At 42.4% G+C, this 9,038-nt stretch overlaps 1 long non-coding RNA gene across 1 annotated transcript; it reads right to left on the bottom strand.

Moving 5' to 3' along the window:
• Positions 1 to 7,467: 7,467 nt before the first annotated feature.
• Positions 7,468 to 8,391, bottom strand: LOC140850292 (uncharacterized). Its single transcript, XR_012132940.1, has 2 exons — positions 8,257 to 8,391; positions 7,468 to 7,544 (listed from the first exon to the last, which is right to left on the bottom strand). It is a non-coding gene; the product is annotated as an uncharacterized lncRNA (long non-coding RNA).
• Between the last annotated feature and the right edge of the window lie 647 nt (positions 8,392 to 9,038).

Genomic DNA, 9,038 nt, shown 5'->3' with positions numbered 1-9,038 from the left:
GATCCCCCCCCCAACCGCCAGGAGGGAGTGCCTGCTCCTAGGCAGAGCTGGCCAAAGAGGAAAGGGCCTGCTGCCTGGAATGCTGTTTCTCCCTGGTGCCCCTTTCCAGTGGCTGTGAGGTGAAGTTTGGGGACAGGAAAATTTGAACAATGCTTTGCATATTGGCTACTTGTAATGTGCCCTATAGGGAATTTCTAAAAGCCATTTTGTGCCCTGCCTTTAACTGCCTTCCAGTTCTATGATACTTTGAAATATATTAATTGAATTCGGGAGGGTGTCTTGCAAGTGGAAGAACAATGACAGTCCTGAAAAGCAATGAACATGAACAAATGCCAGCTGGGATTTCCTGGAACCCAGCTCTGTGACACCCAGCCGTCTTACTGCTCAATCTCACAATCACTCTAGAGGTAGATGTTATACCTGTAAAACTGAGGCTTAAAGAAGGCAAAAGGATTTTGCCCACTATCCCACAAAAGACAAGTGGTTCGAGACCAGGTTTCCTGACTTTTAATCTGCTGTTCATAGTATGATACCATGATTGTATTTTGTTTAGACACAGTAAAACTGAAAAAAATCCGCCGAGTATTTATCTTCAAGAAAGAAAATGATCTCAAAGAAGAAATGTTTTGGTGGAAATTCCATGGATGAGTAAGCTGTCAGGGCAATGCTCACAAGTCACCAGAAGGTGGCAGAAGCCTGCTTTTCTAGATGCTTTCGTCCTTCACAGCCCATTCAGGTCTGGGAGTGAGACCTTTGCACTGAGAGGAAACCCAAAGAGCCAGCAGGAAACTGCCAGCATGACCTGGGGTGAAGCCAGGGGCGTGAAAAGAAAACTGCACCCAGAGAGCAGGAGGGTACCTCCAGAAGGTCTACAGCCGCATGAGACGCAGGAACTTGTACAGGATTTGGAAACAAACAATGCAAAACTTGGGCCCCCTCGGTCTGGCACGCCACTTCCAGCCTGTGTCTCTTTCCTTCTGGGCTTGGTCCTGCGTCCCTGAGAGGATGATAATAACTACCTGTTGCGCGGAGTGTGGGCATGGTCCGGGCAAAAGCTGGCTTATGAAGTGCGCTTGGCAGGACACAGGCAGGTTAGTGCGGGCAAATTTGCAGGCTGCCCCCCGTGGCGCCTCTCACTGGCACGTGAACTGCTGACGAGGTGGCCCTTTTGATGCCTGTGTTTCAGGGCAGGCGGAGGGGGCACGGGGATGGCAGTGAGGTGGTAGGCAGATGGAGAGGGGATGTCACTGCCCCCAGTCTCTGGTACGGGTCACTCTGGTCTTAGGACAAACCACCCCAGCGTGGCACGCTTCAAATGGCCTGCCTGTCCTGGGGGGTCCTGTGTCCTCAGAGAGCCCAGAACCTCCCTGGGCAGCAGCTGGGAAGTGTGAGACTCAGCGACCCCTGGGGCTCCCGCAGCCCAGCGATCACGGGCAGCCCCCTCCCAGCCAGGTAGCCAGAACCGACGCGCTGCTGGGGCGCTGCACAGGAGGCCACTTCCCCTAGCTCTCAGGCTCATCACCGTACCCCCGTGCCCGCGTCTCAGTAGCTCCCTTTACACTTCAGCCCGGGAGCTCAGCTTCCTCTCACATTTGTCGTTTCGTTCATCAGGCCAACGGTCCTGAGAGGTGGGTAGGATACCTGCACCTTTAACCCCTATAATCTGGGCTAATGTGAATAATGCTTCAATGAACACGGGAGTGCAGATTTTTCTTCGAGATTCTGTTTTCATTTTCTTTAGATAAATATCCAGTAGTGAGACTGCTGGATCATATGGTAGCTCTATTTTTAGTTTTTTTGAGGAACCTCCATACGGTTTTCCATAGGGGCTGCACCAATTCACATTCCCACCAACAGTGCAGGAGGGTCCCCTTTTCTCCATACCCTTGCCAGCACTTGTTACTTCTTTTTGAGGATAGTCATTCTAACCGGTGTGAGCTGATACACTGTGGTTCTGATTTGCATTTCCCTGGTGATTACTGATCGTGAGCACCTTTTCAGCGGTCAGCCATGTGCATGTCTTCCTTTGAAAACTGCCCTTTTAAAAAACAGGATTGTTTGGTTTTTCTGCTATGGAGTTGTATGAGTTCTTTATATACTTCAGATATTAACTCCTCATCAGCTATACAATTGGCTAATATTTTCTCCCATTCTGCAGGTTTAATTTTTTTCTCTTTCGAGGTATTATGTTTCTTTGCAAGGATGATTCTGAAATACTTCATGGTTTGGTTTGTTTTGCTTTTGCTATTCTGAAAAAAATCATGTGCTTTTAATATATTTCCATTGCTGACATAAAGATACTAATCTTTGTAATATAGTCTTTATCCAGCAAACTTGCTGGGCTTTCTTATTAAGTTCCAATAATTTGTTGATTATGTTGTTTTTATTTGGCTGATCACAGTTTTCTCCCTTCCCTTCCAATAGTTTCATGTATTTTTCTGATTGGTATTGCGATGGCTGAGCCTCCAGTACTCTGCTGACCCATAGCAGTGATAGCAGGCACTTGATACTTGATAGCAGGGACAAGTCTAAGCTTTCTCTATGTTCTATATTTGTGATAGATACTTACTATATAGTCTTCATCAAGTTGAGAAAATAGACATTTACTCTAGTTTTGTGAGTTTTTTTGTAAATCGAAGGTGTTTATCAAATACTTTAAAAAAACATTTCTTGACATAATCATGTTTTTCTTCTTCAATTCATTCATGGTAAAAAATTATATTAATAGTTTTTTTCTCACGTTAAACTTTCCCCTATTCTAAAATAAGTCTTACTTGATCATAGCTTTTTAAATACACTGTCGGGTACAGTTACCTTTATTTTATCTAGAATTTTCATATCTATATTCAAACACAGAAGAGCCTTATAGTTTTTGTTTGCTTGTTTGTTTTTGTCATCCTTTTCTGACTTTGTCGTAAAGGTTAGACCAGTCTTATAGCAAAGGAAAAATCGTTGTTACAATTTATATGTGTCAGGATACTCTTTCTCTGATTTCTGACCTTATGTATATGTTTTCTTTTCTCTTTCTTCTTTTTTCTTAGGTTTATTCTGGAGCTTTTTCTAGCTGCCTTCCTGCATTGAAAAATTAGCTCCAAGAATGTTTCAAAAAGGGGTTAGGGAATAAGCCATCTGAAGCCTTGTATACCTAATACAATTTTTATTTTACTTGTATTTAAATGATAGTTTGGTTAGATATAAAATTCTAGTTTAAAATCCTTTTACATCAATACTTTAAAACATTACTACATTGTCTTCATGTATCCAGTTTTGTTATTGAGGTTTCATGTCATTCTGATTCTCTTTCTTTTTTTACTTGATTTACTTTTTTCTTTATAAATATTTTGAGAACTTTCTCCTTGTCATTAATACTCTAAATTTCACTTCAGTATATCTAAGTGTGAGTTCCTTTTTTAATCTATCTTGTTTAACACTGAGTCTTTTCAATCTGAAGTTTTATATTTTCTTTATCTCTAAGAAACTCTCAGTCATTATACCTTCAAATATAACCTCTCGGCATAATTCATTTTCCCATTCTGACTCAGAAACCTGGGATCTGAACCATTACATTATCTTTCCTCTCTGAAAAGAGAGTCAACATTTTGTTGCCCTTTTCTATTTAGATACTGTCTCTCTCCACCATACTGTGAAAGGCAACAGTGGGGTCCTGTTTTGTCTCTGTATTCCCAGTGCCCAGGTGCCCACTGTGTATTGAATGAATGAACTAAGTGCATGGAGGAGTGGGGGTGGCCACAGGGTTAGAGCAAGAGGTACTGTGGAGCCAGGTCAGCAATCAAACTTCATGACCATTCTGTGTGCCCACACCCAGGTGCATGACCTCTGTCAACACGGCAGCCCCTTTAGCAGCTACCTCCCAGTGGGAGTAAACACCTGGGGCAGCCCACCCAGCTGTGCTCTGAGACACTGATCTACGGTAAGTGCCTGGCATATCCACAACCAGCTGACCATCTGGCCCGAAGCTCCACTCTGACAGCTGTAGGGACTCTGATGTGAGGCCAGTCTGGCTCCTTCTTGTCCAGCTTTGGGACCTATGGCAGTTGTCTTCTTGGACCTTCAGTTTTCTCTTCTATCACTTGGGGACAATGTCACTGCCCTGTCTAGCTCCCAGGGGTGTAAAGAGCAGCAAAACATGCTTACATGCTTTGTAAGTTACCACTCTTATCAGGGACATATCACAGAAGAACCTCTAGCCCTGAAGTCTGTTCCAAAGGGAGATCCCACAGGGTGATAATGAGCCCTCAGTTTAATCCTGCTTGCTTAGAAGGGGCAAGACTCCCCACAGGTCTATGGTTTTCCAGATCACTGGAAAGAAACTTCTGGGAGCCAGAGCCAACTTCTGTTCAGTTGGATAAGCAACTCCAGGTTGGTGATTCTGTCCAGTCTTCACTCTCACCTCCTACATGGTCACCCACACCCTTATACTTTATTTCCCCATCCCATCCCCCCATCGTGCCCTCCTCTGGTTCTGTTGAGTGCCCATTCTGGCCTTCCCCGCTTATAAGAGGGCCCCATGTCCTGAGTATTTCTCTTTGCCTCTCCCAGAAGAATTTCCTTCAATGATCTATACCTATGACCCTGCTCTCACCTAGGCCTAAGCTGAGGAACTGAATCCAGGGGTCTCCTGGTTGACCTGGGCTTACTCCTCACGAGTTACATATCTATTCTTTCAATAGGGCACTCAAAGTCTTGACCCAACAGGGGCACCAGCAGTGAAAATGTCAGGGATCTGGCAGCCTGGTGGGGAGGGGAAGGGGATGCTCGAGGCCCTTCAAAAAGCCCTCTTGATAGTAATATAGGATCTTGAGAAATATTCCCTTGGATTCCAAGGCACCGACATTTTTGTGGATGAGACTATCTTCTGGATCTAGGCTATCATCTCTCTAGAACCACCCTGTCACTTCCAGCTTCTCTTAATGGCCACTCCCAGCAACCTTTGAACCTTTTTCAATTCTTGTTGTTTTCTACCATACCCTCAGCTTTATTTTTTAAGTAGGTCTGATGTCCTTTCAGTATTCCTGCCTTTTTGACCTTCTTTCATAAAAGTCTTCCTTTTCTATAACTTCAAGAGGTTTCAAGCATGAGGTGGGAAGTTGGACTGGATCATTTTAGGCATCATTCAATCCCAAAATCACTGGTTCTGTGAAATTTGCAACATAGTTAGCACTAAACTAGTCCATGGAGATCCTGTCTTGTAATGCCATAATAGGTAGCTTGAAATATACCAGGCACTGTCTCAAGTACTTTAAATATGTGAAGTTGTTTATTTCTCACAATAATATTATGAGATAATTAATATATGCATCCCTACATTGCAGAAGGGAAAACTGAGGCACAGATATATTGAATAATTTGCCCAAGATCAGAGTCAGTGAATGATAGAGCTGGGATTCAAACTTACCTGTCTGGCCTCTTAATTACTACCCATACCACTTCCTGAAGCTCAGAAGAGATTATTGCATATACCCTTCTATGAAATTATGTTGTTATATCTCCTCACTGGAGACTAAAAACCCTCTCCTTCTACCCCATTATCATTATAATGTGTGTCTGAGTTTTACCTTTTGCACAGAGAAAAATTAGAAGACGTAGGAGACCTTTGAAAGGGATAAGTACTCTAAGGTACTGAAGCTACCATAAGAAATAGGAAGTAAGCAGTTTGGGTCAAAGTAAGAAGGGCTGGAGAGGGGAGCAGAGGAGGAAATGAGGAGTTTATGGAGGACGTTGGAATCACAAGCATTTGCCATACAAAAAAAGTAGATAATAGAAACATTAAAAATCATAAAGATGTCAAATTCATCTCTAGAATTTCAATTGAAGTACAATAGGGTGTTTGGTTTGGTCTGGTTTGGAACCAGATAATCTGATTTTGGAAGAAATCAATTCCTTAAAATTGATTTGGAAGAGCAAAGAGCCAAGAAAAACTATGAAGCAACTTTGAAAAAATAAAAGGTGGAAGAACTTGCTCTACCAGATATCAAGATTTATTATCAAAATATTTAGTAATTAAGATCACAGAGTTTGAGCAGAAGGATAGACTAATGGAGTGGAATAGAGCCCAGCCACTGACTCACCCATGTTTGGAAATAATACAAGGCAGAGATGAGGTTACAAGTCAGTGTGACCAAGGTGGTCTACTTAATAAATGAGTCCTAGGAACAACTTTTAATCCATACAGAAAATACAAAATGAGAGTTCTATTTTAGATGAACCCTAGGTGGATAAAAGAACTAAAAACAAAAATCAAACTTTTAAAACATGAGGGAAATATAGAAAAATTCATGACCTTAAAATAATGAATTTCTATTTTAAAAACACATACACAAAAATTGAAACCATCAACAATTGATTATTTTGACTACTACAATTCTGCACAGCAAATGACCACTATAACAAAGTGAGAAACAAGCTGTAGCCTAGGAGAAGATATTTGTAATGAATATAACATGCAAAGAAATTTCTCAAATTAGTTAGAAACAGATAAACAACACTTGGGGGAAAATGGCAAAGAATGTGAATTATTGATTTGTAGAAGAGGAACCCCAGAAGGTCAATAAAAATACAAAGATGCCTGCTCTCACTACTAGCAAAGAACAGCAAATCAGAACAACAATGAAATACTGTTCACACCCACCTTATCAGCAAAATATTTAAGTCAGCCAGTGTCAAGTGTTGACAGAGCTGTTAAAACATGGAGCTCATTCACTACTAGTGGGATTATAAAGTGATCTAAGTACTCTGGAGAACAATTTGGCAATAACTAGTAAAGTTGTAGGTAGTTTTCCAGAAACTTCACTCCTATGCATCTAGTGCTGTATATGTGCACAAGGAGACATGTATTAAGATGTTTGCTACAGCATGGAAACAACCTAAACGTCCATCAACAAGAGAATGGATGACTAAATGTTTTATAGTTATACAATGGAATACAATAGAGCATGTGCTGGCACAGATAAACATCTCACAATTATAATGCTGAAGGAGAAATGCACACTGCAGAAAATTGTAATAGTACCTATATACATATGTAGTTTAAAAGCCAGCACAGCACAATACGTAATACTTTATAATGTCTATGGATACTTTAAAGTGTTATCAAAATAGCAAAAAATATAAAAACATGCATAAGGATAATTAACACTAAATTCAAAACAGTGCTTAGCTCTGAGAAATGAGGGAGGAGAATAGGATAGGGAGGAGTACAGATGGAAACTCAGTTGTATCTCTAATATTTACTTTCTTTGAAGTAATAAGACCTGAAGCAAATAAGGCAATATGCTAATATTTGCTAATGCTGATGTGGCCATCATTAATGCTGCCCACCAAATATTTCTGGCTCTCTGCCTTTCAAGCCTAGGACTGCATTCCTCATCTACTTTGAAGTTAGGGGTAGCCAATCAACTGGAGTGGAAGTGACTTATGTTTCTGGCCTCATGAGCCAGTGCACAAAAGTTTTGGCTTACATGACAGCACCACGATAAAGCATCTCTCTTCCCAAGTCCTTGAGCAGAAATGAATCTCCAGGCAATCTGTGGAGAACAGGTGCAGGTGGATGAGTGAGAAATGAACTCACAAATGTTTGTTACTGCAGCACAACCAAATCTGTTCTGACTGATACAACTGGGAAGTGGGCTCACAGGGGTTCACTGTTTTTGGTTTCTGATTTTATCTACATGTTGCAAAGTTACAAATAAATTTTTTAAACAGTTTTTAAATTGGACTGGATTAATCCTATTTCTCAGGTCATGGCATGTTATTTTTACTGGTCTGTGCAACGCCCCTCTCTTATTTTCTTAACTCCTATTTTCATAATAAGTACCTTCAACTTGGGATGGAAGCAATGTTGAACTGGAGGAGATCTTGTTAAAGGGAATGAATGATGGTCTGGCATTGCCAGCATGAGTCTAGCTTTCCTCCAGTGCTGTCTGCTAGCCTATAGCATCTCCTCAGCCTGTGGGAGCCAGAAACCCAATTAGAAAGTCTTAGCTCCTTTCCAGAGAATATAAACAGGAATTGTGATGAATGCAGTGACCTCAATTGTTGCTAATTCTTTGTATGGGTCTTAGAAAGGTCATTTCACCCTTTGTTCCCTTCTTCCATGTGTATGAAAGTGGTGGCCTTTCCTTCCAGGAGTCCCTTTCCTACCCCTAAGAGCCAGCCCCTGCCCACCATTGCCACCAGCAACCATTCCCCCAGATACAGGTTACCTCTGGCAGAAATGCTAACGAAACTTCCCCATACCTCTGGGCTTTCAGGTTCCTTTTCAAGGCTGCCTGCAAAACCCTCCGGGAGTCAGAACCCCAGAAAGAAGTTGGGGGAGGGAGCAGAGTGCTGGGAGAAGAAGGAAGAGAAACTCGTGCTCTCAGCCAGGCCAGTTTTGTTCCGTACTGTGTAGCGAAACACAAGCGGTCCTGGAAGTCACCGTGAAACGCGATGCCTTTGAGAAGTTCCGTGGAAAGAATGACATCATGACTAACCACTCCCCACCCCCCCACCCCACCTTTTTTCCAGTGGGAGTGAGAGATAAATAGACTGACATATTTTCCAATCAGGGAGCAATTCTGGAGAGCAAGTTTACCTTGGCACAGGCGCTCAGGTGGGGCTGTGAGAAACTTTATCTGTGCTTGCACAGTAAACAAGGAACCTTCCATCTCCCCAGGGCCTTGGCCACCCAGCAGGAGATGGCAGGAGGCAGGTGAGCAAGGCAAGCCACAGGCTGGCCAGAGCCACAGTGGAGCCAGCCTGGCCCTGAAGCAGGCTGTGTTAGGTCAATATTGCCTAGATTTGATTGACAGGCTCATTTACTGCCTGCTGTTGGTTGCCAAGAGAAATGCCATCAAATCCACCAGATTGAAAGGTAATATTGACATCTTTTAATATGATGATTCTCAAACTGTACTGTGCATATGGTCACCTGGGGAATCTTGTTGAAACGCAGCTTCTGACTCAGCAGGTTGGGGCAGGGCTGAGAAATGGCATTTCTAACAAACTGAGGGGGTGAGGCTGATGGTGCTGATCTAAGG

This window comes from Manis javanica, chromosome 1 (genome assembly GCF_040802235.1).
Source record: "Manis javanica isolate MJ-LG chromosome 1, MJ_LKY, whole genome shotgun sequence".
NCBI lineage: Eukaryota > Metazoa > Chordata > Mammalia > Pholidota > Manidae > Manis > Manis javanica.
This window is presented reverse-complemented; position numbering and strand designations above follow the sequence as displayed.